Source organism: Gadus macrocephalus, chromosome 12 (genome assembly GCF_031168955.1).
Source record: "Gadus macrocephalus chromosome 12, ASM3116895v1".
NCBI classification, from domain to species: Eukaryota; Metazoa; Chordata; class Actinopteri; order Gadiformes; family Gadidae; genus Gadus; species Gadus macrocephalus.
The window spans coordinates 20,561,317-20,581,251 of record NC_082393.1 but is presented as its reverse complement, the minus strand read 5'-3'; the positions used below and the strand labels follow the sequence as shown (position 1 = coordinate 20,581,251).

Here is a 19,935-nt window from a genome sequence, read left to right as displayed (position 1 = left end):
GCATGGCGGCGGTGCCAGTGAGTCACTAGAAAATTAGAGCAATATGCTCCTGCTAGGGTCTGCCAACAAGGCCTGTCCGTGGTGGCATCCTACCACAGGTGCAACAGTCAACACTGTTTACCCTTGGCTGATCGGGGTCGCCCATCCCTGGAGCCAGGCCGAGGGACCAGAGGGTCTCCCCACGTCAGGGCCTTGTTACTTGGTTTGGGTCAAATCTAACACGTCAATATCGAGAGGGGCAAATCTGTGGACTGCAATACCGAGCACGGGGCCCCTTTACTTCTAGCATAGGGAGCCAGGGGCTAGGGTCTACTTACCGGACCATCACACCTCTCACAGCGTTCCTTGGACAACTCCTTCCAGGCGTACTGGAGGGGATCATCAGGTCCAAAGGTCAAGCTTCAGATTCAGGGGGAATACTAAGGACTGCAGCAATACCAGGAAACGGTTTCCCAGGATTTCTACTCACTCACTCTAATGTGTTGGCAATGATGTTTGACGAATTGACCAACAACACACACACACACACACACACACACACACACACACACACACACACACACACACACACACACACACACACACACACACACACACACACACACACACACACACACGCCCTACTTCTTTACATTTTATATCATAAAAGTGGGTGTAAAGTTTCATTGCCCTGCCGTAGAAAAAAGGGTTTGTGTGTAAATGTATGGATTTTCACAACAAAATCATGCACCAAAGGAGAGATAAAGGTCGATCTAGAACTCAACAACTGGGCCAGGAATTGTGTCCGCCGAATGCACTGGAAAGGTAAACATCCCAGAAGTGGGCGAGAGGATATGAGAAATGGGGTCAGGTTGGCGGTTGGGGAATGGACTCACTCTCTCTTTTGTTTCATGGGAGACTGTTTGTTCAGTGCTGCATCAAGAGTGTTTCACTCACACACATGATCTCCATGATGGTTGTATCCTGACACTTAAGTCAAACCCTAGGGACACTGTGGCTGTCCACTTTGACACTGTAGTCACTGAACGGTACAAATTGCTAGCAAAGCTACTGCATGTATTTGTCTTCATTTCTTTTTTTTAAAAGGGTCTTTAATTTTTTTGCGAATTAATTGCGATAGCAATACGACACTATGGGAATTGACGCAATTGCACATTCAACAAATGCCCTATATTAAAATAAAGCACATTATAATGACATGTGCCAACCGATGATGCAAGATGCCCCACACCTCCCCCATTACTTTTGGGAAGGCAAGCTCTCTCTCTCTCTCTCTCTCTCTCTCTCTCTCTCTCTCTCTCTCTCTCTCTCTCTCTCTCTCTCTCTCTCTCTCTCTCTCTCTCCCTCTCCCTCTCCCTCTCTCTCTCTCTCTCTCTCTCTCTCCCCCTCCCTCCCTCCCTCCCTCCCTCCCTCCCTCGGGAAGGTTCCCTTATCCCTCTTTGGAGGGATGCTGGGTAGTGGAGGCGGGAAGCCACTCATTGACAAAGCACCAGTTTTGAATGGCCTGACAGCTCATGAAACTTTTAATGACAAGAGACAAACACTTGCTTTCTCCCTCAACTTTCTGTTTATCGTTATCAATTATTTGTAAACAACAAACAGCAGCTGTCGCAGCCGCCCTGTGACAAAGATCTTTGGTATGTTTGTGTGGCCGTTTGCATCGTACACACACACACACACACACACACACACACACACACACACACACACACACACACACACACACACACACACACACACACACACACACACACACACACACACACACACACACACACACACACACAGTTCTGGAAGCCTTGCTATGATGGAGAAAGCCATCGCTGTCATGCTTTTCAATGAAGGTACAATGATTAATCATTAATAACATAACTTAATGCTGTAATACGCATTACTATATAGCATTAGAATAGGGGTTGGCAGTATTACATTTTTATTAAAAAAGGTAACATGAACACCATAAGTAAATTACTGCTATACAATTTGTTAAATGATTAGTAAATGCTTATTATTACATATACGTTAAGTTATGTACCTTTTGTAACTTTTTTTAGGGGAAGGGCACATATCACTCCATCAACGTTTCAAATTCAAAAATATCATCACTAAATAAATTGAATCAGCCTGTACATTACATATTTATCATATCTATAATATTTCTGATCTTGCTAAAAACAGCTAAAATGCAAGTTAGTAATTGGTTGTTGGGCTTACCCCACATTGGGCTTAATGTTTCGGCCATTTCCAGAACAATAACATTATTAAGCATCATTCTGTTCTGGTATAACCTTTACTCTTGATTTGTTTCCACTACCAACTAAAGCGTGCCAGAGCAAAAGTAAGCAACATTGCAGATGGAGCAGGACGATACAGTAGTCTGCCCCTTAATGACCTATACATGTTCTCACTCCGGGTCAGTGAACACAGGAAAGTATCAAGCCCATCACATCACCCGTAAAGTACTATTTTGTGCAATTGGCAAAAAGCCATGTCTATTTTCAGGATATGCTAATGCCAAGTACACCTTTCTAACTCTATTATTGACCTGGATGCAATGACTCACTCTCTCACTCTTCCACATCAACAATGCAGATGCTGAGCTGATAGAGGACAACGCCGCGGGGCAGGTCAGAGGATGTCTCCTTGCTAGGCGGTGCTTTAATCCACTCACACTGTGTGTACATCCATCTTGGCTGGACGGCAGAACAGTTCAATGCTAAATCCCTGTCCCATGGCTCCCCATGCTGGGCCAGTGGCTGGTTTGATCGCACACGCACACACAATAAAAGTACCCTGAAGGTCTAAAAGGAACACAACACAATATACACTTTCATTTGCAACCTTACACCTGAGGTCACGCACGCACGCACGCACCTGGCACGCACAAACATAGCACACACGCACGCATGCACAAAGCCAGCCATTCAGCAGGTGCTTTCCAGTGTCAAATATACCACTGCTGGGTCCACAGACAGTCAAATAAATCTGGCCTCAAGGTTCACAAACTCTTCAGCAGGAGTGCGAGAGCGAGGAGGTGTCTGTGTTTTACACCTCAGAACCACTTATAAACTAGAAATAGTGAGCGTGTTTCTTTCCATTCCTTCAAGATGAGGCCGATTTAGTATAAAAATTCATTCATCTTTAATATGTGCCCAATCAGAGAAAGTTAATCAAATGTAATCAAATTCAATACAGTGGCCAGGATAAACTGGCATAGAAACAGAGTGAGGGTCGCTATTTCCATGAATGCAAGAGCACTTTACATAGTTTACCTACCTGATCCTCTTGCAATTAGATCATTGCTCATGTTTTCACGCCGTGAGTACATTGACAGATGTTAATTGCCTGAGGAGAAATGTTAAACACGTAGGCTGCCAGCACTGGCATTGTAAATACTTCTATCTTGATATTCATTGTTTCTGCTTAAACATGCATCCAGCAGCAGCTTGAAATGTTGCATCGAAATGTAATGACATTTGACATTTTAAGCAACACAGCACAGTTATTTCTTTTTCTGACAACTCGATTTATTTTCTTTCAAATGTATTTCTATGTGCTGGGACCATCACAAGAATGTTGTAACAGCATTGTTTCACAGATTTTCTATGTGATCGTAGTCCACGGAGACACTTTTGGCAGCCTATTTATCACCCCCTACAGGTTGAAATCCCAATTGGCTTCAAAGCAGAAGGAAAACATTGATCTCGTGGTGTGTATGTGTTTGTCAGCCCGTCGGTCAGCTTGTGTCTGTTGTGGTGGAGGGTAGGCGAAAAAAAATAACGCCATTTAGGAAAGCGAGACAGCGTATAAGAAGAAAAAAGGAAAGTGAATTGAAATCCTTTCGGTTTGAGGATCTAAACATTTCAAACAAAGAACATTATACTTTTTTTACGGATATGATGTGTTGTTTATGATTGTTAATTTGTTTCTGTTTTGGCCTTTTTGTTCCTTAACTGCCTAAAACAGTTACATACTATAGCGATCCCACCGCTGACAGAGGCATGTCCAGTCAGAAGTATGTAACAAACAATTACATTTGGGGAACATACAGGTTACTATTAGCCTGGCACCGCCCACCTACATACTTCCGCTCAATTTTCATTTCACTTCAGTACTAGGTCTGGGTCTGTTTCATATACATGGGTTCCTTGGAAGCCAGATTTTTGGCGGTCCAATCAGCGAACAGAGGGAGTGGCGGAGAACGATGACGTCGAGGTTCCGCGCCAGTTTCAGTTGTAGTCAGAGGAAGACCAGGAAGACAATGGAGAAGGATACGAGAAAAGCTATTCCGTCTGTTGTGGGATCGCTTCCGAATATCGATCAATTAAAGCTGGAGCAAGAACAAGCTTTGCTGAGTTTTGTTGGTGGCCATGATGTTGTGGCGCTTTTCCCCACCGGGTTCGGGAAAAGTTTGATTTTCCAGCTGGCTCCGTTAGCGGTGAAGGAGCCGGTCCCGTCGCATGACATACGTCACGACCAAACGCTATGCGATTGGTTATGGCAGATCCAGAGTGGCACTGGGCAGATCCAATCATTTTAAAACTTCAACAGACAACCGCCTCCAAGTGAGTGAACGTTTGTCAATTGGGCAGTTCCAGACCTTCTGTACAAATGAAATGAATTACGATGGTCTGGTAGGATCAGGCTAGGTTACTGTTCCGCCGTAGCCCACTTTATCTTCTCGCAAAGCCCCTCTCTCTTGCCACTGTGATTGGCCACCCACACAGATTGACAGTAAAACATTCCAACTGGCACAACATAAAACACAACTGGACTAACGTAAACACAACACAGAAACTCTTAGAGAGTCCCAGGGTCGCTACAATACTGATACATATAAGTTCCATACATATAATGCTTCAATGTTCCCTTTAGGTCAATTGTTTTTGTGTACACATGTGCAAGTTCAGTAAAAAAGTATGAATGGGATAAATAAATAAATGTGGTTCTGGTCCTTCCGTCCTTACCCAATAGGGAGATAGTCTGGGAGCACTTTAGGAAGGGGGCGGCCACTAAGTAAGTACAGTCCACATGCAAGGGGCGGGTCCGACACAAAAGATCCCCGTAAAAAAGGAAAGGAAAGGAAAACGAACAAAGCCCCGTGATAAAACACCCTGAACATCCTGTCAGAGCAAATTGGCTGAAACAAACGTAGCAGCCTGTGTAATAATCAAAGCCTTTCAAGTCCCCGTTTTAAGGTTCTCTTGTTTTGTTTTTTGTGTCGGTGAAACACGGTACCTTAACGGGAGACGGTGACAGGTTGTCAGCTAGTCTGATAGCCACTTTCTGCACGTGGCAGGTCTTTTAGAGCACTGACAAGAGGAGCCCACTTCCTAAAATCTCCATTTTCTACACGTCAGGATCCATTATTTATTCATTCGGTTACTGAGGCGTCAATCGTATTCTAATCTCTGAAGTGAGAAAGCAGTGTGTTTGTGTGTGTGTTTGTGTGTATGCTTGTGTCTGTGTGTGTGTGAGTGTGTCTACTTCTTTGAGTGTTTACCTTAGTCTATGCATTTGTATGGTAATATATTCCGACTTCATGTCAAAGTTGTTTTTTTTGGTGTGTGACCCCAGCAGTATACCTCCAGGCTCTAGCATCATCGTGTTGTGAATCCTGTACTTTTGTTAATTCATGTATTTTGAAATGAAATGCAGCCTGGGTACATTGAAGTATTGGCAAGGGTCTCTTCTGCGCGCACATGCGGGTGTTTGGGTTTGTCTGCGCATACATACGTGTGAGTGTATGTGCGTGTATGCTTGTTTCCATTGTGTATGATTGTGTGTGTTTGTGTGTGACTGTGGTTTTGACTGTGAATGTGTGTGTGTGTGTGTGTGTGTGTGTGCGCACTTGTGTGTGCGTGCGTGCGTGTGTATGAATGTGTGTGATTGTGTGATTGTGTGCTGGTGTGCGTGCGTGGGTGCACGTGTGGGAACCCAAGTAGCCCAGCAGATCATCCAGACAGGATTACCCCTGTGTGACAACAACACTTGACTCTGTGCCCAACTGTGTCAGCTAGGATTTCCCTTCTCCTGGAAAGCCACGGGATGCCATAGATTAAGGACCCGGGGAAGTCTTTGGAGAGGATCACCGGGAGACTGAGTTCTCTTGGGATCTCCCCGTGAACAGAATGCTTTAACACCCCCCTCACCACAAAGCCATTGCCGGCCGTTGCTCCAGCACCATATGACTGGAGTCATATGTGTGCTAGCACCAGCGGGCAAAGAGCGTAGCCCTGCGTCAGCTGATAGCAATAGGGGTAAGAGAAGGTAGCCTGGCATGGGAACGTGTCGATGTTCCCCAGGTCCTATGTTCCCCGGGTCCTATGTTCCCCTCTTTGTATGAGACTGGGGAACATAGGACCCTTTTTTTTAAAAAAGGGTCCTATGTTCCCCGCTTTTCCCAAAAAGGGTCCTATGTTCCCCGATATGTATGTAACCGGGGAACATAGGACCCTTTTTAAAAAAAAGGGTTCTATGTTCCCCTGTCTGTTACTGCTTCCACCATTACTGCCAAATTCCGGCCGAGATAACTACCATTGCATTTCTTTACCTTTTGTGGAATAGGGAGAGACGTCGGAGAACCTGACGCAGTCTATTCATACGCCAGTAAACAAACCCCGAGAAGCCCAATCCCTACGAGAGCTCCCCGCGCTACGGCCATCCGGAGGCGCACAGAGCTTTTGGCCGTGATATTATTATACTATTATATTATATTATATACTATTATATAAAGAGCTCCGTGAGTCGCAAACGGCAACAATCACTTTCTCCTCAATGCTGCAGTTCAACCCGGTGTTTCAGTTCAAGTCGTGACTGTGTTAACTGGTGACCCTCGGCCGAATGCTTCGCTTGTTGTCGTGGCTACACCAGATGTTGGAAATCGGGACCAGACACGTAGCTGTCCTTGCGAATGCCTCTTTGATTTGTTATTCAATAAAATGTCAAAAACATTCTAATCTCATTCGTTTTTGGAGTGTAATTGGAAGAAATTTGTCACGTAGAACCGTTCTAAGCCGAAATAAATGGAAAATGAATGTTTAAAATATGATACATTGCGGGATTCAAATTCATACCATTGTGGGGAGAAAATATAACAAACCGCAATTCCATTCCATTGTGCCGTTGACCCACTAGGGAAATATCCGCCGTAGTATATTAAAATTCACAAATTCTTCTTGAAAACACGAAAGGCAGCCAGATCAACTTGTGACCCTACTATCCATGTTGTTAAGACCATGCATTGGTCGCGTTTCCAAAAAATAAGACGCCTTTACATCCAGTTAATCAAAACCTAATGTTTCCCCCCACTGCTTGAAACTAGCCAAAAACACTGTTATGCGCTCATTCTATCATTTCGGTCGCCTGATGTGGTGTTGTTGTCCCCTTTCACTGGATGTCTCTGTAAGCAAAGCAGCGACTTCGGAAATGAATGCGTTTACATGGGACAGCTAGATCGGATTAAGCAATGCAATTGCTTAATCTTAATTGCATTAAGGAACGCAATGTGATGCAAGGCGGTATCACTTTGAGACATAAAGTTTATTCAGATCAACAAAGCATACATTACGGGATTCGAACTCATAACATTTTGGGGGTAAAATATTTCAAGTTGAGATTCCATTCCATTGTGCCGTTGTGCCAGAGACAACAGCTGCAGTACTAAAAAACACAACTAGTCTTCTTCCAGGAGGCAGCCAGATCTACTTGTGACCCGACTGTCCATGCTATTATAGACCATGGTATTTGTCTCGTTTACAAAAAGAAGAGGCCAACACACCAGTTATTCCAAACCTAATGTTGTGTTTCCCTCAACTGCCTACAACCCAGCCAAAAACACTGTTACGCGCTCTTTCGCTACCATTTCGGTCGTCTGATGTGGCGTCGTCTCTTGCTCTGGATCGTCTCTAAGCAAAGCAGCGAGCTCGAGAATCAATGTGACGCAAGGCAGTATCACTCTGAGACACAACGTTTATTCAGATCAACAAAGCATACCTACATATCGTCCAAGGGATGATAGGGCTATCAGCTAGGTTTTGAATAACTGGTGTGTTGGCCTCTTCTTTTTGTAAACGAGACAAATACCATGGTCAATAATAGCATGGACAGTCGGGTCACAAGTAGATCTGGCTGCCTCCTGGAAGAAGACTACCGTAGTTGTGTTTTTTAGTACTGCAGTTGTTGTCTCTGGCACAACGGCACAATGGAATGGAATCTCAACTTGAAATATTTTACCCCCAAAATGTTATGAGTTTGAATCCCGTAATGTATGCTTTGTTGATCTGAATAAACCGATCTAGCTGTCCCATGTAAACGCATTCATTTCCGAAGTCGCTGCATTTGCTTACAGAGACATCCAGTGAAAGGGGACAACAACACCACATCAGGCGACCGAAATGATAGAATGAGCGCATAACAGTGTTTTTGGCTAGTTTCAAGCAGTGGGGGGAAACATTAGGTTTTGATTAACTGGATGTAAAGGCGTCTTATTTTTTGGAAACGCGATCAATGCATGGTCTTAACAACATGGAGGGTCACAAGTTGATCTGTGTTTTGAAGAAGAATTTGTGAATTTTAATATACTACGGCGGATATTTCCCCTAGTGGGTCAACAGCACAATGGAATGGAATTGCGGTTTGTTATATTTTTTCCCCACAATGGTATGAATTTGAATCCCGCAATGTATCATATTTTAAACATTCATTTTCCATTTATTTCGGCTTAGAACGGTTCTACGTGACAAATTTCTTCCAATTACACTCCAAAAACGAATGAGATTAGAATGTTTTTGATATTTTATTGAATAACAAATCAAAGAGGCATTCGCAAGGACATCTACGTGTCTGGTCCCGATTTCCAACATCTGGCGTAGCCACGACAACAAGCGAAGCATTCGGCTTAGGGTCACCAGTTAACACGGTCACGACTTGAACTGAAACACCGGACTGCACTGCACCGAGTTGGCCGGTTGAACGCTGATTGGCTGTTACGTTACACATGTCACTCAGTGGCCACGCTGTTGAACGCCCATTGGCTGTCATCACGCGAATCTCGCGTCAAAGTTAAAATATTTTTAAAGATTGATAGATTGCGGGGAACATAGGACCCTTTTCCCAGAAAAGGGTCCTATGTTCCCCGCTTTTCCCAAAAAGGGTCCCCGGTATGTGTGGCATAGGGTCCTATGTACAGGGGAACATAGGGAACATAGGGATGACCCCCCTGGCATCAGCTGCTAAGAGCGTAGCCCTGCGTCAGCTAATAGCAACAGCGGTAAAAGAGGGTAGCCTGGAATCAGCTGCTAGCATTAGCGGGCAAAGAGTGTAGCCCGGCGTCAGCTGCTAATAACAGCAGGAAAAGAGAGCGCAGTCCGACGTCAGCTGCTAGTTACAGCAGGATAAGAGAGCAAAGCCCATGTTCTGCTGCTAGCAACAGTGGAAAGAGAGGGGGGCCAGGTGTCAGCTGCGAGCATAAGCAGGCAAAGAGCGTAAGCCAAGCAATAGATGCTAGCAACAGCAGGCAGAAAACATAGCCCGGTGTCAGCTGCTAATAACAGAGAGTGTAGCCCGGCGTCAGCTAACAGAGGGAAAGAGAGCGTAGCCCAGCGTCAGTTGCTAGTAACAGCGGCGAGAGGAAACCCCTTGGTCAGCTGCTAGAAAAAGCGGGAAAAGAGAGCGTAAGCCCGGTGTAAGCCTGGTGTAAGACAGGTCTTACGCAGGTCTTACGCAGGTCTTACGCAGGTCTTACGCAGGTCTTACGCTGGACACACGGGTGTGGGAACCTTGTGTTACATTTGAACTGTCTATTTGTTCTTTCACAGAGACAAAGATAAATTATAAGGTAAAGGGAGCAATGTAAAATGTCTTCAATTCTAATCGGCCATGAATTAATTTGAATAAATATTATGTAAGAAATGTGCTGACATAATGCAAGTGCCTGTTTGTACAGAACTCGCTCTCTGCTTGACACACCTGGGCCACAGTCTGAGTGTTGTGTAACCCTGCCACACTGCCACAGGCATCCTGCTGTGACTCCCTTCCACGCATTACAGCACAGAGCACACATGCTTCAGGGACTGTATGGGTATGGGAGCTGAATATAGAATATGCACACACACACGCACACACACACACACACACACACTTGGTTATTCCAACAAAACCCAGAAATTATTGCTGTTCCTGCATTTTATAGTGATAAAATAAGAAAGAGACAATCGTATTTTAGTTTACAATCTTTCACTTTTGGTCATTTCCACAGCCGAGAAAAGCCTCACATGTAACAAAAACCCTTTTTACTTTGTGTGGACTCAATCTCTGTACATAATCACTAGCATAAATCATTTGTAGTATGTCTGTCATGCGCAATCCCACAATGCATTGGGTTTTTTACAAAGTGATGATCTTTACAGATACTACAGACCTACATTCTAATCATAACACAGATATTGGGAGGAAGCACTCATAGATGCTTTTGAACCGATCTGAACAAGATGATGTTAAAGCACAAGGCGAAAGAAGAATGCCAAGATATATTTGTACTCACACACTAAAACACCCATCTACACACACACACACACACACACACACACACACACACACACACACACACACACACACACACACACACACACACACACACACACACACACACACACACACACACACACACTTCCCGCATCTTGTAAAAGGTCACTGGCTGACTGCAAATGCTCCCAGATAATAAAATGAATGAGTCATTCTGCTTGGTGCCCACATGCCTGCCAGAAACAAACACACACACACACACACACACACACACACACACACACACGAGTGCGGGGAGAATGTGCGTTGAGCTGTGGCTCAATTTGTCGGCTAACTAAAAAGGTCAGGGAAAGTGTTTTTTTTAACAGGGAGCCAAGGAAACTTCTAGAGATCATTTGCTGTCTGCTCTCCATTCAGTGTATTCCGCTCAATTCTATCAATTCGTTTTCATCTTGACCTGGAAGGCTGAGAGTAAGGTGAGGGCTGAGAAAGAGCGAGCTACAGGGATGGGTGGGGTGGGGGGGGGGGGTTGTAATGTATTTTGCTTGTTGAGCTGTGCATTGTTTCTACCTCTGATGATGCGGTTCATGCTGTTTGAAAAGGTTTGAACTTCTCTTGTGCATTCAAATCCACTTTTGGTGTTAACGGTACAAGCATGTTGGAGTGAGAGCAGCGAAAGACAATAAAATGATGTCGATATCAAATCATATGAGATGATGAAAATAAGAGAGTAAATGTTGATGAAAGGTCCATTGTTGAACTCGGGGCATATGATTTCGAGAACACCTTCATGCTTTTTTATTCAACGTCTACCCCTTCACCGATAGAGCATTCACTGGTTGTTCAGACGGTGAGCTGTGGCGTCTCCCCCTTCATCCTGCAGGGAACTGACCCCTTTAACCCTCTGACCACAACGCTCACTGAGCTTCTGTCACACTACCAGGGCCGCTAGCACTTACTAGACAGACCCGGTTTAGGTTTACTTTATGAAATGCTAGGATTGTTAGGGGTAGGAAAAAAATAGAATGGATTGACGTAAGAATCTGGAATGTTATCTTCTATGATTCTGAATGGATTCAACTTCCAAATAGGATTTTAACTTTCTTTTGATTACCTGTAATTGTTTTTATTTCCCCTTTTGTCTTACTTTTGGCTTTGATTGTTAAAATTATCATTATATTTCAGGCCAAAATTTGCCACAGTCTAAATTTCAGCCTAACGGACTGGACTGGATCCTGTCAATATCACCCATATGTACTGAATCGAGGAATGATTTTGTTTTTGGAATCGAGAATTATGAATTAAATCTATTCTCGACTCAAAACAATTGTTCGAAATGAGAGTGAGTGAGTGGGAGAGGGGTCAGCAGAGTACTTTTCATGTGAAGATTTGATTGAGACGAAAATGTGAATGTAAGTAATCAGTCAAAGGGAGTCAGAGACACAAGGGGTGTGTGTGTATGTGTCTGTGTGTCTGTTTGTGTGTGCATGTGTGCGCGCCAGCACGTGTGTGTGGTTGAAATAAAATCATATTTACTTTTGAATTCAGCGTTTCAGAGGGTGGTGGGGCAAAACAGTAAATGTAAATGTACTGCATTTATATAGTGCTTTTCTAATCAATGGCCACCCAAAGCGCTTTACAAAATAGCCTCACATTCACCATTCACGCACACATTCACACACCGACGGCGGAGTCAACCATGCAAGGCGACAGCCAGCTCGTCGGGAGCAGTTAGGGTTAGGTGCCTTGCTCAAGGACACCTCGGGGATCGAACCAACAACCTTCAGGTTACCAGCCAACACGCTCTACCTCCTGAACTACTGCCGCCCCAGTACAATCCGATGGTCTAATTTCCGTGGATTGCATAACCAATCAACGCACAAACTTTTAAAAACTATATATCCCTGGTGGGCCGGCTCGCTGAGGGATTCTTGGCAGTACGGTTGTTGTGTTTGGAGCTGGTGTTGTGCTGCTCGCGTATTTTCCCGCCCGGCCTGAGTCTACCGCAGCCTTCGCCGAGTTGTAATTAGAACAACAAAGAATCAAATGTCCTCCGATGACGGGACTCGCGGGTCCGTTTTCAGCTTCTGTTGTTCTCTCTCCAGAGCCCTCGGAAGGGGAGCAGAGGGTTCGTTAGCACTCCGACGTCGTTAGTTAGTTTGATGACGTCATAAAGTTGTTCTTGGGTGAAGAAAACACGAGCGTCGTAATATCACATCAACAAACAACACAAACAAACACACACAGATATTCAGGGGTGACCGCTGACAACCTGCTCTCAGGCAGGGGTGTGATCAGACGATATAAACCCTGACGGAAGACGATCGCAAAATGATTCCCTAAGAATCACTCGATGCATTTCAGAATCTCATCATGAGCACCCATTAGGCTTTCCATTTGCAAACAACGTCTATTACTAGCCACGAGCTACTAGGAGGCAGTGAGCGTAACCATTTGGATGTGCATTCATATTCAGTGTAATATTATCAATATTCATACTGTATTTTTTAATACATGTCCCATTACAGCCAACTCCTTTACTGGAGAGGAGCTGGATCATGGGGAATACAGCTCATGAGACGTGAAGCAAATGCAAAAACTGAAAAGTAACCTTCCCAAGATACTAATTAATAAAAAGCGATACGTAAACACGCTGTGCCCCCGGTGTGCAGATGACTTTTCAAATCTAGATTCAAACACGGTGTCAGGATGTAGATATGTCCCTGGCGTAATCGGGGCCTCTTAGGGTTACCAGGATCAAAGGGCCATGCAAAGCTACGGCTAGAACAGTGGCACGATGAGAGAAGTGACTGAACGACAGAAGGTATAAGAAGGTATAAGAAGGTTATTTAGAGGTGTGCAAAAGCATCCCTCTCAACACTGTAAAATGTGTGCAATGTTGGTCAAGTGTGACATACAGGCCAACGTTGCAGTGCACTAGCAGTGACTGAAACATTCCAATTCCTTAAATACAACTGCTGATGCACAGAATTGGTAGAATAACGTTTTTTGTTCCTGCACAGAGAAGCCCAAACTCGCACGTCCCAATCCATTGCCGTTTGGAAAACAACATGAGAGTGACAAGAAGAAAAACAAATTTACCCAGAAATGTAGACACACATGCAATCAAGCTCAAGCAAGGAATCGGAAAGCTTCATAAAGGCTTGAGGTCTTGAATGCATGTTCTATTAGCAATTGTTGGGAAGTTGGAAAACTTGTGCTGCAGGTGATAGCGTGGCACTCTGTCATGATTGTGAAGAAGTGAACGTGTGGTAGGAAAAACATATATTTCACCCGTGGGGATACAGATTAGCACCAGGCAGTTATAATCCTTCCCAACAATATAAACCATGCAGGGCTGGATGTCAAAGGTGTCAAAATGCTACTGCTCACTTCGCGATCAATGCTGCTTTAATGCTGTATACTAGTCTGCCGTGCGGTCTGGATGGAAAAGCAGATGTGCTTGGAGATAGGTACGATGGAATGAGCCTAGTTGTTTCCATGGCAAGTTAGCCGAGTCATTCAAAATGGATCCAAGCTAGATGATGCATGTCAAATAACGACAGGACAAAAGGAAAATAGTATAATAGAGTACCATAATAGTAGGACAAACACCATGTCCCTGATGCCTGGTGATTCACAGAGCTCAAAACAGGGAGCACATCATCTGAAAGATAATAAAGACAAGAATCCCTATTTTGTTGCCCCAGCAACAAGGGCTAGGGCAACAAACTCGAAGACATCACATGAGTTATGCTCAAGATTCTGTTGTGGTTTGTAAACATCAAATGTATAACGGATGGAATTAATGGACTGCGAGTACTGATGCGTTGGCCCTCTTCTAACAGCATATACCTGCCCATATACTTCTGTCTGGGCTGAAACATCCTGCTCTCCCTCATCTTAATTCTCCCTCACCTTGCTGCTCCTATCTGGCCCTCTCCACCACGCACTTCTACATCCACATCCTCTTGAAAAACCCAACAGAGGCCACAGCATTGCATTAAATATGGTTACCACAGAGGAGATTCGCAAGGCAGAGAGAGAGAGAGAGAGACGGACAGACAGAGACACAGAGAGCAGACAGACAGCGAGCGAGAGACAAACCAATAAAACAAATCCATAGAAACGTTATAAATAAAGGAACAAATGCAACAAGAAAACCTCACAAATGTTTGTGTGCAAGAGAAGGGCTACAGAACCTTTTAAGCATTTACCTTGAATGGCTGTGCTGGTAGACAGTGCTGTGTCGTTCCTCCAATCAGCAAAGCTCTGCTCCTTCTGTTCCTCCCTATGTGTGTGTGTGTGTGTCTCTCGCTCTCTCTCTCTTACTCTGTAGGGACAGAGGACAAATGGCCGATGTAATAGGTGCTCCGTCTGTCATATAGGAGCCAATGTGTGTGTGTGTGTGTGTGTGTGTGTGTGTGTGTGTGTGTGTGTGTGTGTGTGTGTGTGTGTGTGTGTGTGTGTGTGTGTGTGTGTGTGTGTGTGTGTGTGTGTGTGTGAGAGGGGTTATCTAGCTTACAGCCCCAAAGAGCCCAGCATATCTGCAGAACCTCGAGTAACAAAAGCCGTCTTATTGAGAGTCTAGGTGTAGAGCTTCGCCTCACTGCCTGCAGTCGTGGGCCGACTTGTGCTGGGACTGTTCCGCCTGCCTGTCCTCGGTGGTTACTCAGTGAAACCACCAGTGCTCCCAGTGGAGTTTGGCGCTGCACTGTTTATCTGACCGTGTTTATCTTCCAGCCCAAGCCTCTCTTTTCTTCCTTCCTGGGAACTACCTGGGAACCAGTGCTCTGACATTAGCATAGTTTCCCTCACCTTGTCCAACTTGTTCGGGAGGTGTGGGCCTGTTTTTGCTGGTCTTTCTTAATGCAACGAGATACCATTGTAAAGGGTCTCCCTTTTTTCCAGACTGTCAAGATGGATCGTATTTCAAACCGCTAAAAGTAAACACTGAAAAAAAACCTGTAGGGGGAATATACAAAATCTTGGAAAACCAGTTACACACTTTTTATTAACTTGAAGTATTATTGTGGAATATATCACTGCATTGCAAAGCTTTTCCTTCAGGGAAAACTTCGGGATTTTTCCACCTGGACCCTATTTTCTGCAAAACGGGCTGCAATGTATTCATTTGGGGCAATAGCACCTTGTTTTGGCCACTGACGGGCTCAGATTATACTCTTACATTATGGAAAGGATCCCTACTGATTTTTTTTTTCGTTATCTTTTGCTGGGATCCAGTCTGTTTGCTCTTGTGTGAAACCAAGAACTCGCTCAAGGAGAAGTGTCGGTTGCAAAAAGAGAAGTGAAGAAACTTGAGCTGGAGAGAAGGATTTGGTGTGCTGGAATACAGAAAGCATAGCTAAGTGTTATTTAAAAGATTTGGGTGAAGGAGAGCTGAGATTGTAACGTCAATAGGGAAATTACTTGCAACAGCGCAACAACAAGCTTTCAAAGCAAGACTTCTCCTTGAGCGCGGTTTGGGTAAACAAATAACTAACAGGCTGGTACAAGCAAAAGGTAACGAAAAAACGTTTCATCCATATGTAGGGAATCTTTCCATAATGTTGTCTGACACTTCTACAATCTGAGCCTGTCAGTGGCAAAAACAAACACTTTTAGAGGGCGTACATCAACAGGCGCTTGCTCTAAAGGATTACCATGCAGCCATATCGCGGATAACAGCTGCATCGTTCTCTCTCAACAGAGGGCCCTTCTCTAACATTCTTGTCCGTATTAGTGCCCCTTGACCCACAATTATTTGAAAAATACAGGTTGTTTGGTCCAGGTTGAAAAGTCACAGAATTTCCTTTAAATGTCTTAATTTAAATGTTTCCAATTGACTGGTTTATCTCAAGTTAAGCGACAATTTCAACATCCATTGTCATAGCAATATTATTATAAAAAATAAGAATAAGAAATGTGAGTACTTTCATTGAATACAATAACCAACTTTTTTAAATGATGTAGGTTTTTTGGGCTCTGCGTACTTTATAGGTTATATAAAAATAACTAGGAATTTAAGCCTCATTGCAGGAGCGTATTCTAGTCGTTTATGTGGTCAAACTTTCACATATGTTCATAACTGACGTTAATCTAAAACTGGAAAAAAATAACATACAATGATACAAAGATACAATGAATACAATGATTGTATTGTAAAAAGTCGTCATCGTTGCTGGTTTAGTTTTCAGTGACTTTATCACCACATTGCTGATATTGGCAAAGGAATTACATTTGAGGATTTAATTAATCTGATCCTAAAAACATTGTTTGCTTTAAAAACGTTACTATCTGGACTGATCTTTCATAAATCCTTCCCTTATGTGGTCATTAAATCAGGGTCTTTTGATTTTTGTAATGGCAACTAGAGGTTTTGGGAGCAGTGTGTGTGTGTGAGAGATAACTTGTAATGTTACCGTTGAATAGCTCCAATAGCTTGCTGGCGGTACTGTGTAGAGTACCGATTACATGCTTCTGGGAAAAGCAGGTGTTTTCATTCATTTTGTACCTGGGTTTATTTTCTCTCATGCTTTTTACACTTTGAAGCTTCTCCCGAAAGACATACACGTGAACGCAAATGCTGTCAAAAATGCAGGGAACCCAAATACACATTATGTGAAATGTATTTTGCAAGCTACTTGGAACACAGAAATGTTCCCTGTACAAGAATAAAAACAGCTGATGAAAGGATGAAGATGTGTAAGAGTGTGAAGAGTGAGAGAGTGTATAAGATGGCTATTCTGACCCATTTCACCCTTAACTATTGTGTGTGTCTCTTTCAATGCTGCTGTGTGACACTGTCATCATGATGCCAACCCAATCGATACACATGTCCCCTAATGGGCCTTTCATTAGCAGCTCGTCAATATGCCCCGTTTAAAGGACAGCAGCTCAACGCCACCTTCCGCTGGGTCCTTTACTTTTGCATTAAAAGTTGCAACAATTTTGAGAATCTCCTGACAGATTGAATAAATTAAGTACGATTCTTAAGAGACTTAAGAGTCCTGAGCTTGTATGCATCAGCAACAACATTATAGCATACACTTTGTATGCCATCCATATACCATGCCATACTTATTTAGTGCATTGTAAGAGAATAGCAGCAGTGCTTGAGAGTTGTTTCAGTCAAGTATGATACAATGTTAATTTACGCAACACACGCGTCAAGGATCCCCTTAAAAAGGAGCCAGCACTTGGTTTGGAAGATTATTTTGCATAATTAATTATCGATCGCCAAGTCCCGCCCCCCACAGTTACTTTTGCTAACTTAGACAAAGAAACTGACCAGAAACACGAAAATGCTGGCCCAAGATTCGAAGATGGCCCAAGAGGCCTAAGATTGGTTTTAACGTGTCTAGAGCGGCCAAAATTAAGCCATGGGATATGTATAGAAGGTATAAGTAATTCAAATAGACACCCTCTGCCATATATGGTGGTACCATAAGAAAACAAAATCATTAATTATAAGGGAATCAAACACTAAAATCAAAGAACAGAGTATCAACAACAGATTGATAATTGTAGTTTCTGATTAGGGGAAATTGTTGCCAGTTTGAAATAAATATCACCTTGCAAGATAATTAGTTGTAGCCTTTTTCCCACACATGGTATAATCTCATATGGACATGGAATACCAGACACTCTTATGCAACAACAACAAAAATACCTCTAAAACACAGCGATCATTTTATTCCAGATGTCTTAGAGATAGAAGGTGATAAATTGGAATGAACCAAAAAGTAGAAAGGCACAATAGTGTGTGTGTGCGTCCATCTTCCCGTTATCTACCATCTTTGAGGACTTAAGATCAGCGAGACATCTACTAGACAGCCTGTCTGCCAATCATCAGCGTGGATCGTCAGCACCAAAGGACCTTTAGCACTAGAGAGACTAGGAGCGGATGGGTTCTGCACATCATGTCAAAAAAGTCTGTTCATTTGTATGACTCATGTCGCATGTCATCTTAAAAAGCCGCTTGGAAGGTTTGCGGTGTGGCTTACCATCCTTGTTGAACTCAGTACGACTGGGGCTAATGGATCTCAAAATAGGCAGGGAAGAACTGATGGAAGAACCCACCGAAAGGAGATTCGATGCAGCATTGTAAACAGCCAAATATCCAGCCGACTGCGGTCGTCGCTGAAGTGAGGATGGATTTTTTTCATACGTCATTAGGTATGCCGATCCCAGTTCGCCAAGTAGAAGAGATGATGGGCCGAGGATGCAGCCGAAGTCTCTTCGCCAACTTACACATCTCTAGGCGTCAGCAAGGAGCAAGACAATGAGACGAGCGGCACATCAATTCCTTATTCGTAGGTAAAGGTGAACCAATTTTACATATATTTTCTCATTGAAAATGATGAATGTACTGATCCGTTTAAAGGTTTGTTGTATGTTGAAAGAATATATTATTTAGATACTTACACTGAAGCGTTTTTCTGGGTTATTTGTGCTATACTTGAATGCGTTTTTATATATCTACATGAGGAGTCACTGTTTTAATTCATTTTGTGTTTTAAAGAATATGCAACCGAGTTCATTACCATTCGGCTTTGTGATATGCAGGAAAAATAGATATTGCTGTACTTGAAATGACTGAAATGTGAATATGGCTCAGTGCTTAGTGAGTTTGACATTCCAGAAACAGCTATTGCTGTATTCTCTATTACTTAAAAAATTTGAACAAATTCAATAATCTCTTACATCCTTTTTTTTTTTTACAAACATCGTCTCTTCCCTTGCAGAAAAAGGAAACGGCGATGATGGGGTGCAAACGTGCCCCCAGCAAACAAGCACTCTTCGAGCATATCATAAAGAAAAAAAAGTGCATTAAAAAATCGTTTGCTGGTCATATCTGTGTAATCTTACAAACAAATTGTGTTTTATGTTGATATGTATTTTGGCCAAGTTTTGGAGATGGATATATGCTTCTAAAGAGGCGGTCATTGTAATTTCAATGTTGCGAGATACAAGTTCTATACCTGCCCTGGAGATGGGGATTGCAAGCATAACTGTTGGGCACCAGTACTCCTCTCTAAAGAGCGATTGTTTGGTCAATAATTCTACACAGTCTGCAAGTACCCTGCTTTTCCCTAAATTACAAGAACATCTTTAAAATACAGACTAAAATTGACTCTGATATGTGTATATTATTGCAAAAATCTGGCACTGGCTGAGATATTGGCAGCGCATTGAAGTATAATTTGAGTGTTTCTTGGTTCCCTAGGCTTTAAAAAAGACTTTAATGGATATGCTTGAAAGGTGTTCTTTAAGAGTTTAAATGCTGTCCATGTTCATTCAAGTACAAACCCAAGCATGTGCTTGTATCACAATGCAGTCAAGATGCTGACCAACTGTGTTTAAATGCTTCAGATCTCAGTGCATTGAAGAGGGCCTTAGGGGCCCTGA

General features: G+C 43.3%; 1 protein-coding gene across 1 annotated transcript in view; it reads right to left on the bottom strand.

The window, feature by feature from the left end:
* Positions 1-19,935, bottom strand: part of LOC132468551 (inactive N-acetylated-alpha-linked acidic dipeptidase-like protein 2) — a 139,818-nt gene that overhangs the window by 83,301 nt on the left and 36,582 nt on the right. The window contains exon 3 of the mRNA XM_060066280.1: positions 14,742-14,855. The gene's annotated coding sequence lies outside the window, so the exon portion shown is untranslated. The remainder of the gene's footprint in view (positions 1-14,741; positions 14,856-19,935) is intronic.